The 14,516-nt window shown below is 39.3% G+C and overlaps 1 protein-coding gene across 6 annotated transcripts in view; it reads right to left on the bottom strand.

Moving 5' to 3' along the window:
- LOC126871100 (mucin-5AC-like) overlaps positions 1-14,516 on the bottom strand; it is a 329,637-nt gene that overhangs the window by 13,745 nt on the left and 301,376 nt on the right. The gene's annotated exons all lie outside the window — the stretch shown is intronic.

The raw sequence follows: 14,516 nt of genomic DNA, 5'->3' as shown, positions 1-14,516 counted from the left end.
TAGTTAAAGTGCATCGCGTGAACCACAGCGAGTAGAGCAGCGACCCTGCGGATTAACGAAAACTCAGTTCACACGGTGCTGCAGACTACCAGCACCGTCAGGGAACCAGGCCGAAACATTAATCTTCATTGTCTTGTATTTGTCTGCTGCGGACGCAGCTTCTCTTTCTCTCTCTCTCTCTCTCTCTCCCTTTCTCTCTTTCTCTCTCCCTCTCATTCTCTATTTTACTCTCTTGCATCTTTGGCTTTCCAACGCTTCTATTTTCTCCAATGAGCAACTCGAAGCGCAAGGCAGCCCGATCTCACGTTATTAATCTCGTTGGCCCGCGTTGCTCCGTGAAAGATAAGATCATCGCGCGGAACAGCAACCTGCAGAGGGGAACGAAACGAGATTCTTCAGAGAGACCGATGACGTCGAGTTACGATCCTAAACGGTCCGGATTGATAGAGAAACCTCGCGACGTGGCTCAATTAAACGCAACTCGGCTGGTACACCTGATAAACACTGGCGGAAAGATAGACCCGTCGACAACGCTCACAGAATGAAGTTGAAGTACCGTAGAACTTCATTTCTCTGAACTCGTCAGGGGACAACGATCCATCGACTTTATTATTTTTCATTCGATGGACAGTTCACTTAATCTGGAATTAACTAATATTATTGTAGATTCGAATAAAAAAATCTATTCTTAAATTAGCACTACTCTCGCTTAACTGCGATAATTCAGAATAATGTGATCGGTGTAATGTGTATTGTAGGGATTTTTTTCTTCAATCCTCGATGAGTTAGAAGTTACAATTAACAGCATCAAATAGAAGCGAATTGCTGAGAAAGTTTATTTAATACATAAAATCCCTCACTGTGAAAGCCCAAAGCTATTGCAGACAAACGAGCCCTATTCTCTAATAGCCGAATGCTTCATCACCGTAGTGTAAAGCCAGTTATAAGAACCATAGCATGCCGGCGACAAGAAACTGCATCTACGCGAAGAAAAATTGTTGCAGGTAACTACCACACCGTCGCATATCAATTATCATACCAACACTGACTACAGCTACATCTTCCTTAATGACTAATTCAAGCTCGTTATTGATCTACGTCATTCGCAACTATGTTCCGAGTGTCGGCAGAAACGCCAACGGAACACAACGACTTCCAGGGAGTGCGAGGAAGCCTCCCATTTATCAATGTCCGTATCACGATTCATATTTCCAGCGGAACCCTCGTAACTCGGCATCAACGTCTCCGAATCCTATCGAAATCTATTCTATCCTACAAATCGGCAAGCTGGTGATGGAAGAGCGTCAGAGATCTTATCCTCGCGAAACAGTCGCTCGTGCGGCGATCGTTATCGATTATCGAATCTAGGGGGATACGGAGATACGACGGATGCACAGCCAGGAAAGGCTGGATCGCTCGATGTGGCTCATTGAGACGTGTAACGAATCGTCCGTCTGCGTGTACGGGAGAGAAGCGAAGCACGGGAGACAACCACCACCACCACCGCCATGATTCGACGGTAGTCGCGTGTACAGGTAGGACAACGATGGTGGAAGTGGTAGGCGAGAATCAATATCGCGCACCCTTGCAGACCGAGCAACCTGAGGGGTTAGTTTGGCCCCCTTCGTGCGCCAGTCAAAGGCCCTTCTCGAACCACCCTCGCGACTCCCTCCGACTCTGTCCTTCTTCCGCGATTTCCTTCCGCCTACTTCGTTTCATTTCTATCTATCTCCTGCATTGCACGCATTTTAGTTTGCAGATGTTTCATTCTTCAGAACACGTATACATTGTAACCAGTCTTAAGGTAGGTGTCCATTCGAGAGTAAAATTATCGCGGGTTGCTCTCAAGGGTATTTCTCGTAAGCGAACACTGCGTTTAGAGCGACTATCAGAGTTACCGTCAATGCAGATCGAATAGTAACTCTCAATAGTGTCGCAAGAAATACTCTCGAGAGCAACTCGCGACAATTTTACTCTCGAATGGACATCTACCTTTACTCAAGAAGTAAGTTCGAAGTTCTGGGATAAGTAATAACAATAAGTAATAAATAAATAAATAAATAAGATAATAATAATCCTCTTCTTAACAAAATTGCTTTCTCTATTTAATAGTCAGCTCTTTTAAAAACAATGTTCGTCATCTTTAAGTAAACTCTCTCGAAGGGTCTAAAAAATTGACGTCGCTAATATACGCCTGTCTTGGGAGATGTTTTAATGGAATTTTCGAGACTTTGGCCATAGTAATCTATTGGATAGCGCCCAATATTTAACTACTAAATATCATGATGCTGATCAATTCGTTTTAGAGAACGTATGAGAATGATGGAGTGTTCAAGGTGGATAAAATAATAGGGAAGAGAAAGATATGCGCGTGGACAAGATCGGAATGAAAAGAAATAATGCGATAAGATGAAATGCTTCGTATATTCTGTTTGATTTATTTACTCAAGTTTCTTGCGCGTTTTATTGTGAAGGACGCTGTTGTGGAATACGAGAGTTTAAATTCTTATGACTGTGTCAGAAGAATCATTTGTAATAGAAACATGTTTCAAGTTCCACGTGCATATCTAGAACTCAGTCATCCCGAGCTAACCTTTCAAATGTATCGTTCAAGCTATTCGCGTTACTTCCAACGTATTCAGAATATGATGATGAAAACTAACTCGTCATATCTTCTTAAAATACAATAGTTTCCTTCAGCTGTAATTGACTGTAGCATTTAAATATCTTTGCTTTCTCTGTGATGTAATGTACTCACATTCAGGCAGTAATTTTAGATAACTGTAATTTCAGAATACTTCTACTTCCTGTCTCTCAAACGCAGCCAATATCCTTATTCAATTTCTTAGCCAGCGTTATTCTTACTCTACGACCCCTAAGTCACCATATCCTAGATGTGCACTATAAAACTCTTAAATTTGATTATTCTTGTCATCCTTACTTGAATCTCCTTAAACTTTCCCGAACCCTTAGAATCTCTAATGCTTCTTATCGAACTATGCGAGTCACCGCATTGATAACGAGTATAATTCCAATGAATGTGCAATAAATTATTCAAATTCTGTAAACGCTTTATCTGAATCGTTTCTTTCGTATAATTGACATATTACATCAAGAAATATTCATAGGAAAAGTGAATTATTTTCCATTAGTCGTGAGAAAATTAAGACGCACTGCGTTAATAGAATAAATGGATGGAACAATTTCAAGCGGAAATGAATACTCAAACGGTAAAGAAAATAGCGAAACCTTTCAATACTCGAACGTTCTCGGACAATCTGATTCTTCCCCCTTTGTCAGAGTCTCTGGAGAAATCACGGCTTCCGGTGAGTCGACTTAGGGAATTCTCGCTTGTTGAATTCGATAAGAGAGGCCCTTGGAAATCCATCACACCTCCGATATAATTATTTATTCGCAGTTGAGTTCGATCATCGAAACAGAAACATCCTGATTTCGTCAGGAATCCTCTTGAATAACTGTTCACTATTTAACTGGGTCATTTAGTTTCTAATTAGACACATTTTTGGATCTGATAAGATAAAATTTTACGCAACCATTACGCGGTCACTATCGATCTATAATTAGACGTAATTACAAGGCAATGTACTCATCTTCTATAAATCTTATCCTATCCCATCAACTTTACTGTTATTTCCTAAATTTTTATCTCTTTCAGAAAGCAAACGACGTATTAGAATTGATTAAAAATTGATTAAAAATAATTAAATCCAAATGTTTTGCATTCTACATTTTTGATAAACATTTTTGACGACAAGGATAGTCGAATTTAGTATATTTTCTTTGCAAGTAATTTTACATTTATAATATCTAGATTGGTTTATATTTACAACGTTTATAAAAGTTGGGTTTTAGCTTCGTAGCTAATAAAAATCGTAAGAAAATTGTACCACAATTTTAGAAGGGAATGAAATTAATTTATCAATCAAGATCAATTCTAATTGCATTCCAAACATCAGTTTTCAATCGATTGCACAAGTTAAAGATGGTTGTAAATCGACACCCTTTTGTTACGAAGCGTCTCGAGCTTGGTAAAGTCTTACGTTGCTTCGTAAGACTTCGAAAGTTGCCGGAATTTCAAGAATATCAAGATTCCGGAAAGTTCGCGGGTTAGTTCGAAATCTCTGAAACTCGTCTGTTTCAAGCCAAGACCAAACATCAAAACATTTCTAGTTTGCGATGACGAGAAGATAAACAGCAAGTGCATCTAGTCGCCTGGATCCCTCAAAAACATGGAACTTCACCGCAAACCTCGAAGGACTCGAATTTCCGAGGTCATGGAAAGTTCCGTGGAAACTTAAGAATTATGGAACTGGGAGAAAGTTGAAAATTTGGAATTCTTCCACATCGAGAGTTGCTTCGTGTCACCTCGAGTTCGAGACTATTGGATAAATAAGAAAACTTACTATGATTACAAATTTTGTAGATCGTCAAAGTTATGAGAAAGTTTTGAGGAACTATTCGACGTTTTTCAAAGTTAAATCCCTCGATACTGCATTTTTTTTAATGGCGAAACCGGTTGCTTTCACGACAACGAAGAGTTTGGAACTTTCAACAGGTTTCCAAACCGATGAAATTCAGAGCTGTTAAATGAGAAAGCAAGGCAATTTGAAAATGGAAATTTCGGTCGCAAACATGTGAGGCACAGTTAGACACTCGTTTATACGAAATGATTGGACCTCGAGTATTAGAAATACGATGAAGGACTAGATGCATGAATACTCGAGATTAGAGCGTGAAAGAAGAGAATTGGCCACTCAAAGTTTGGAGTGGATGTGATCGAATGTTTCTCAGGAATGATTGCATAATTCGTTAGTAGGTTGAATGGAATTGAGAGAGTACACAGTTCTTCTAGCGTCTAATTGTGAGATTAGTTAAATACGAAAATATAAATTATACATTAATCAAAAATGAATTACATTTTTATTTTGATTTTTCATCTGTCTATATTTGCAAATTTCATAATCAGAGATAAGCCTTTCTGAACTAAATTGTTTCATGTCGTGAGAAAGTACTTTTTCATCAATTATTAATAATAGAAACATATTTTTATATAGAAAACACTAAAACTCAAGACCGGCTCCATAAAAAATAATATATAAATTTATCATTTAGTTAATTAATAACTTCTTACGGTATATATCGTTGCATATATGCAACGTCAAGCGTGAAAAGATTGACAAACAAAATTCCAACAATAAGAATTAAGAAAAGATAACTCATCGAGGCAACGAGCCATAGAAGTAAGAATGCCTCGCGATATTTTCTTAGATACGCATCCACGATCCTGGAGCCGCGATCGAGGCTCGAATACGAATGATGAACGAGTTCGAAGGCCGGAGAAAGATTGCGAGTCACGATAATCCGGTGGCGCTCGATTAAAAGCCGCGGTGCGGTCAGCCAACGGAACGTGGCGGAAGTACGAGGAGGGAGCCAAGTAACGCTTTAAGCCGGGTTAAGCCGTGGCTTAAATGCTCGCCACACGGCGAGAACTTGTTCGTCCGAGGCCTCATAGGCTCACTCACGCCACGAACATACGTCTTTGAACAAACTTTTTTGCTCCAACGACGCGCCTTGAATTCGTTGAGAAGTCAAAATACTTTCATCTTCACCTCATCATAATACTCGTTTTTCCTGTTTCCTGGACTTACCTTACGAGCCAACAACATTCGCAGCTGACATGAAAACGCAGAAACGAAGAAAGGTTCGCCTTGTGATTCGAAGAAAGCTCTTTTTAGTCGGATTGCTTTCAAGCAAAGAAACATTTTGCCGCCTCGTACTAACAATTTCCGTATCGTCAAACTGGTTTCTGGGCAATATATCGACAGAACTGGTCGACAGAAAAAATCCTTCTAATAGGAAGGTTCATCGCATGCAAACAGAAATCGAGTGTATTTGCTCGTATAGAAATCTCACAATGTACGTGGTACCATGAGGGATGAGGCGATCGAGTTCGTTTGGTAGTCGAGCAATCAAAGCGCTCCACCGACCAAACTCGCCCACAATGGCGTCAAAGGGACGAAGAGTCGCGGCCGGGCGTGTCCAAAGAAGCCTCGAATCTTTGATCATCCTAACAACGCTTTTTCAGACTACTCGCAGTTTAAACCCTCCTTCCGTTACGAGCAATAAAACTAATGCGGGCACGGACTTGTGTGTATAGTGTACAGCTGCTGTGTATATACGTTCCCTGTACGTGTGTATCCGTGTATATTCGTAGCGTGGTATAAACGGTGCGAACCAGAAGGCGAAAGAGATAGAGGAACAGAGGTAGAGGAAAAGAGGAAAAGAGGGAGAGAGGAACAGAGGGAGAGAAATGAAGAGAGAGGGAGAGAGAAGAGAAACAGTCTCGGCTGACCCACTCCACCTTGACGTGGCATCCACTCTCATCCGTTCTCGCAACAAACGCATCCGTACCTCAAACAAGCCCTTACCACGAGGCCAACACCCTTTGCCACTTCACGGTCGTTCGCACCGCACCGTCTCTCACACCTCCCAACCGGCAACCCTGGGTCCCGTTCGATCCTACCCTCTCATGGAACCACCGACATCCCTTGTTGGCGAAATGTTAATTCTCTAACTGTCTTCGATTCGTGTCGTGTCCAGAAGAACGAACACGTCATGTAATGCGGTGAATGTTATTGTGTGGCTTGTAGAGACGTATTAGAGACATTTGAATTGACGAAATACGATTATTATATAGAATATGCAGAATACAGGGTATTATGCAAGTGTGTTAAAGTAAGTACGATATCGATCTTGTGAGAGCAATTAGCAACGAACGAAGCATCATATTTCTATATGCTTTATGTCGTTTGTCGTACTTCAAACATTTGTTAAAAGTACTAAAAGAAGTAGATCTCGTTCTTGCAATACACTACATGCGTATAATTTGATGCCAATCAGGGATATCAGGAAGATTTTTCAATAACACTTAATAATATCGAATGAAGAATAGCAGAAATAAGTACGTACATTAAAAAGGTCTACCTCCGAAAACCTGTTGTCACTCAGAATGTAATTAATCATTATTTCTCGCCAACATTCACAGTGAATACTCATTAAAAATAATGACAGAATTAAAATAATTTTAAAAGCATATGTATATCCGGACATCTTACGATCCATTCGTAAAAATAAAATAGTTTCTGCTCCATAGTTTTAGCCTAATTTAACGATGTATACAAACTTTCCAATATAGAGGAACTGCAAATATTTTGTATAATTTTTAATCTCTATTTTATACCGGTTGACATCGAAACAAGCGGGATAGTTCGCGTGCAATAAATTTCGCGAATAGCCGTCAGCGGAGGACCCGCGGAAAATATATAGAAAATTATGATCGAAGATCCTATCTGTAAGAAATATAATCTCACACAAACTACGGATGACACGATTGCATAGGATTGGTGGACATAAATATTCCCTCGCCCGGGATTTCTCAACAGGGATTTTAGTTCGTGTTTCCACGATCTGTTTTCCTTTCTGACTGTTTTAGAACGTTTTAACGTATAGCTGTCGTGCCTTTTCAAAGTACACTTACCTCTTTCATCGTTTCGTTACATCAAGTCTCTTTACACTGCATTATACGCCTCTGTACAAGTCTTTCGATCGATTTTTACGCTACCGTTCTTCGTTACCGCCACGTGGATCTTACAAGGTAACCTATTATTAACTTATTACTCTAAAACTTCCACGCTGGGCGTACAAGAAAATTACAGCTCCCTTCCGTTTTAATTTTAACCGTATCCACACGGTGCCCTGTATCAGCAACGTCGAATCTATTTTCTGAAACCGTGATCGTAGATCAATCGTTTTTTGACACGATTAAACTTTTAACGCGGAATCGTTTAACTTTTAAACGAGACGCTCGTTCTTAACTTAGAATCGATATAAATATACAACTATTGTTAGCCGCGAAGGACCAAGTTCGATATTATATCTTTTTATTGAATTCTCGACTCGTTCGAACGTTCGGATCGATTGTCTATGAAATTGTACAGTACGCGTAACCAGTCTATTATCAAGCATGTAAAGCAGATCACGTCTTGATCGATAGTCGTTTGGTCCGGAATTCGAAAATGAGTAATGACGGCCTCGCTTGCCTAGCGGAGAGCTGAAACAAACGAGGCCCAAAGTGCAATTATTCAACTTTGACAACGAGTTGACTGGTCGTGTCTGGTGCGGGGGCGTTTTCAAGAAACGAGCACAGAAAGAAGAGGAATTGATCGATTGGATTGTTTCGCCGACGTTTCGTGCCGAGATCTTTCGTCTATCGGATTACTTTACTGTCTATCTAAACCGTTGATGGATTTCTCTTCCTCGCGTGAGGGTTTAGCGAGAGGAAGAACAACGGAAAACGTAATTATTATAGCTAAAGTGGTGATCAGTGCTGCTATGTGAACTTGAAGATCGCAAGTATGAGTCCTTAGAAGTTTACATTGTCCAGTGCCTTACCACTAATCTTCATTAATACCTAATAATATGTTACTAAATCATATTGCAAAATGAAACAAAATCGACCGGTCGAAGTCGAATAATCTTCGACCGTAAAAACTATTAATTGCTTCCCTTCTTCTTCCTATCATTAAACAAACATAACGTGAACAATCTACGCGCCAGTGTTTTACAGTAAAACAAATATTTTAAATCAAATATTTCTTGTAATACGACTTCCATTGCATATTACATTCGTGCAAATCCTTTTTTGTTACGTCATGTTCATACAGCTACCTTTTCATAATATTCATGCGCTTCCTTGAAATGTTCCCTAAGTGTTTATTAATTAATGTCCATGAAGAATCTCTTCCGAGAACATCACAGGCTTCCTGGTGGTCGACGGTCCACAGGTTAAGAATCATAGATCTACACGATCTATTTTTCTTACTGGAGTCCAGGATCAATGTTAAATCGCTCCGCGGTCTATGTACCGAGCAGAGTTAGTCCGCGATCATTATTCAAGATCACTCGCGTTGTCCATTAACTCGAGCAACATACGTTTCGTAACGCGCTGTTTCGCAACGACTTTCGTAGATACGACAACGGTAATATTTCATAATACGGTCAGTTGTAAACAATTTCCCCGGAGGGCACTAAAAATAAGGTGCAAGCGAGCAGATAGATATCGTGCGACCGTTCGAGCCGCGAGCTTGGAATAAGGTCAGGGAAGCCAAACGGGAGAAAAAAGCCGATGATCAAAGCTGGAGAGGCAAGCTCTGGGAATTTCGCAGACTTAAGGAACAAGCTAATACAAACTGGTAAAACGTGTGTAAGCGCTATATGCTAGAAGCCGTGGGTTATCTCTTATACGAGTGTAAAAAGACTAATTGAAGAATTAAAATGGTAAACGATGTAAGTGGTAGAGTTAAAGATCTCCAGTAAAAACAAGAAACGAGTTTTGAAAAATGTTGAATTAATGTACGTCATTTATCAGTGTAGATTTTCAGTGTTTAAAGTCTTCACAGATTCAGAGGCAGAATAAATAGCGAAAGGTGTATCGAATTAATTAAAATTCATAGTTGTGTCTGGCAAATTCTTGTAATAGTCTAACAGTATTCCAATACCTAAAATATTTTCACTGTATTCTGCACGAGATTAACATCTTTCTCCACAAAAAACATTTCCTTGTTTTTTAAGGCTCACATCGTTCACTATTTCTATTTTCTCAATTATAAAATATTACGATGTGTCCTCAATACGTTACGTTTCCATTATCCACACCACATCCAAACATATTGCTTCCTGTAGCCCTTTATATAATATATTTGTAAATAATTAACATCTGAATATACAGAAGTTCAGTCTGCTGTATTGGCTGTCCATCGAATTGAACAAAACATACATATCTCTAATTTCAATATCCAACAGTAATATCGAATCAATGTTAAATGGATATATGGAATATCGTGCTGGTTTGCAGATGGTTGTATACAAAGAGGAGCTGGTCGAGTGAAACGACTAATTTACGCGTAGGAAGCTCTATCAGTGGCCGGTATCATGGGAATCGACGCGTAGGCAGCAGGCTGGAAACGAGAATCGCTTAAACGGATTACTTTATCGAAGTTGAAACTGTATCGTGGCTGGCTGTGTATGGCAAGACACGAGTAGAGGCGCAGGTAAACAATACATTCGATGAGAGAGACGTTCGAGAAGACAAACACGCCACGACGGAAAATTCAGTTTTCCCTGGTTGTTCGGTGTCGAAAACGTTGTCACTCGTAAATATCGCGAGGCAAACCGTGAAAGCAGAAATAGAGATGAAGAACGCCATGAAACGGTTCAAATACGTGGATGACATAATCGATTGATGTATTTAGATTGACGATTCTATAGTCTTCGAGTCTTTCTACATTTAGAAATAAAAAGCATTTTTCAATTTGAAATCTCTGCTCTTCTGGAATTTATATTCATATTTATTTTCATAAAAAATGAACGATAATTCTTTATGAATTTTTAGTAATTGTAGGTTACAGCGAACTCTAAACTGTAATCAGTGCGAATGAACTTCCAGTGTATTATACGCGAATCACAATTGTTTGGGATAATGGGAAAGAGTTTAAGCACCTGTTCGGCATATAAAGTTCGGTTTCATCGAGTGGCCGACAAGTTCAAGTGGATTTCGAGAATACGTATAAAGTTCGGGAATTTGTGCGATAATTGTAAGAACGTGATAATAATGAAAAATTCAGTCTGCTTATAGGCGAGTATGATATTAATCTGACGTTAAAGTCGTGCAATTAAGATACTTCGATGAAATTTAGTGTAAAACGGAAGTCCTGGTCGAAATTCAATGCTATTCCATCTGTAAAGTATCTCAAAGTACTGTAACGTTCCACGATTTCGTAAATCGCATCGAACGAAACGAGCGAAGTTTTCCTAACGGGATTACTACCCTCTCGAGTCACGCGAACATGCTTGCAAATTCACAGACAAGACAACGAGCAGTCGTCGAAAGGTGAACTTTAAGAGACTGTTCGAAGCAATCAGAGGGGTTGAACGCGTAAACTGAGAGTTGAAATCGTCTCGACGAGCTATGATTTATCGAGGCGTGAATTTGCGTGACTGTAACGATTCAACTATTCAGAAGTCAAACTGATCGACTTCATTTGTCAAGAAATTTCTTTATTTTGATATCAGAGTACGTAATTAATGTTTAATCGACTTTAGTAGCAGGAGGACTAAACTTGATGAAATTGAAGAGTTTGGCTTCTGTATACGTAGTTCAGTTACTCGGTTGCAGGATAATACCAAGCTACTTTGGAAATTACGCCATAGATGATTGATTTATACATAAGAGGACACGAATATAAATACATGCAGCGCTCAAAACAGTTAGAGGATTTTTTATTGTACAATGATTTTCATATTTATTTCTTATGTTTTGTATATATCTTTGTTCCCGATAATTATCTCTGAGACGATCTTTATCACAGAATCATACGAACAACATGCCAGTCTATCAAACCTATACGACTTCATCTCTTTCGTTCGATTTCATTAGTGTAATAGAATCATTTATAATTATGATCCTCTAATTATTCCAAACAAAGCATAATGTAATATGCAAGCGTGATAAAAGCTTTCGTCTTTTACTGGCAATTTAGAGATGCAACAGCGTCGATATATTTATTGGACACGAATCCCCACTATTCCACCGAACAATCAAATCGTTTAGTTGATTTTTATTCTACACAGACGCGACATTTTGCAATTCTATCATCTCCAGTAACGTGACAATAATATCGCGATAATACAACGAGCACGGGTTACATAACAAGTCATTTCGAATCGTTTCGGATCTGTTAATCGCATTTAAAATTGTGCCTCGTTGATCGTATCCTGATTCTGCCTCTCGAGCTACATTTGCACGCTCGAAATCCTTCACGCTGGTTTCGTTTCACTGGTGAAATTACGGAACAGAGAAGATTCCGTAACTAGAGGACGAAATGGAGGGCCATTTCACCACGGGAGGCAAGGAAATCGCGAGAAGGTTGAAAATCTCGTTGCTTAACATGGTTAGAGAACGTGCCAAGCGGAGTACACGTGTACCACACGTGTGGCTCGGATACTAATAAGCCTTTTTCTTCGAGAAAAAAGCAGCATCGGTTTTGCATTGATTCAGGAAAATACACCCGCTGTTCTTGCAAAAGGGATCAGCTTCCATTCTCTCTGAACGAAATAGCTTTAATGAAAGAAAGGAATAAACCTTTTTAAAGAAGGAAAGATATAAGAACATCAGAGGAAAATAAACAAAGAGAAGAGTGCAAAAGGAAGAGGAGTAAAAGAAAAAGAAAAATTAAGAATGAAAACTGCAACGCGACTGGTACGTAATTAAATGACCCCCGCGAAAGCATCAAAAAGGCGACGAGTCGTGTTGCTGTTTGATTCCGGGGTTCGCAAGGCCTTCGAAAAAGCTCCTTATACGGCTGCGTGTGCGTGCACGCGAACAGAACGTGACCTCCATAAAAGGAAGTTTTACGCGAACCGCTCTCCCGTCGCCCGTTTGTTTGCCGTTTAAAGCCGTTTCAGCAGGTGCTTCCACACCAGCAAATTGCATGTAAAACCTTCCAACCCAATTGCGCGCGACCCTAGAGAGCCAGAATTTAGACGCGGATGGTCTAACGCCGCTACACGCTGCTCTTTCTGTCGATGGATCGACGGTAGTGCTCATTCGCGGTACATCGTTTCCTGTTGGCTGTTAGTAACGCTGGAATTACCGACTAGTAAAGTTTAAAATTTGTACGAAGTTAAATAAGAGGTTTATGAAAGGATAAATAATGTACGGAAAAAGCGACCAAAAGACAACAAAAAATTACGAGGATTTTAAAAGATATTCCATTGTAAATCGTAGAAAATTTCTAGAGAGTTTGGTTATTTTGAATATTCTAATGATTCTAGTAATTTAACCTTTGAATATCGTGGTTGCTCTCTCCGATAACGCGGAGTGAAGTTCATCTAAACGTACTGCCAAACTTTTTCTCTTTTTCTCTTTTTTAATGGTTTCTAGTATATTGAGGTTTTTCTACTAACCCGATTAGTATACCAATGGGAGATTACGTATGACAGACCAGTGAAAGTACGACGAATGTATCCCGAAAGCTCTTTTTGCATAAAACTGCTTTTACATCGACGTTAATGCGCAAAAGATGTTATATCGTGGAAAATACACTTCTTTCTCTTCACGTAAATTCGTCTTACAAAGAACCTCCATGTCTAATGTCGCGCAGACCTCGTACGGACCCGGTGAAAAGTACTTCTCGGCCTTGACCCGTTTCACAACTTGAAAATTCTCCGGCTTGATACTTGAAGAAGAAACAACGGCAGTGTCAAGGGGATGAGAAACAAGTAACGTTACACCACCGACACAGGAAACTTCTTTTTATCTTTGAAATCTGCAAGCGGCTTTGCTGTTTTCCCATGATTTCATGTACGAGTGATTTGAAAAACCGCGTCGAGAAGTAGGTCAAGCGTCGAGCTGCGTATCCGCGCGAATAAATTCCAAGCGGCGAGTCATCGCCCACGCGGTTATTCGTATCACGGTGAAAGCAACACACGGCCAATGTTATTTTTGTTTCGACGAAAGATCGCCTGTGAACGATGATGCTTCTTCGATATCAAAGTCGAACGTCTGTTCGACGTTGAAAGGGAGGAAGAAACAAGAAAAGGAGCTCTTTCTTGCTTACTACGAGCTTCTTGGTCTTTCGTCGTCGATAAATCACTATCTTTTTAGAAGATAACGTAGAGTGGAAAGAAAGATTGATCTAGTACTGGAAGATTTAAAGTCCCGACTTGACTGCACTTAGAATCTGTTTTATACGTGGTGATTCAGTAACGATGTCCATGTATTACAGTAAACAGAGATATACATCTCTATTGAAATTATTGGAATGTCGTAACGCGTCGGTGACCAAATCGTTATAATCGTACGCCATGTATTACTAACAAACATTATTTAAAATGAAACTTTAATCGTGAATAACTTGAAAAGTGTTTGGTTAATTCTACAATAAAGTATTTTTGTGAACAGAATGGTAAAATTTATTAATATATAAAGTTTCTACTAAACTGTAGCTCTTGCATTCTCTTCTAAAAAATTTGAAGAAAGGAATGAATTGTGAATGAAATTTTCATACAATTATTTTCCAATACAAAACATTTATAGCAAAATTATTAGCATTGATCATAAACTTCAGAACATATTACTTCACAAACAATTTCAAATATACTCTCTGATACAATCTTTGTGATCAAAAATCAAACACTAATTAACACTATATATTTAACATCGACAAGTGATCACTTTACACTAAAAACACCAGCAGAGGAGACAGAGCTTTTCACCATGATCTTAATATCCATACCCATAATTATCGATATTGCGGTCATTAATAAAGCCTTTATTGTCGTCGTTTTTTATCCGACCATCTCGGAGCACGTTCCCTCGTGAACGCTCTATCGTGTCCGGTTCTCGATTTCCCTTGTTCATAACGGTACATCGTGTT

The sequence above is a fragment of the Bombus huntii genome, chromosome 11, assembly GCF_024542735.1.
Source record: "Bombus huntii isolate Logan2020A chromosome 11, iyBomHunt1.1, whole genome shotgun sequence".
NCBI classification, from domain to species: Eukaryota; Metazoa; Arthropoda; class Insecta; order Hymenoptera; family Apidae; genus Bombus; species Bombus huntii.
Note: the sequence above shows the minus strand (reverse complement) of the source record. Positions and strands in the feature narration are given on the sequence as shown.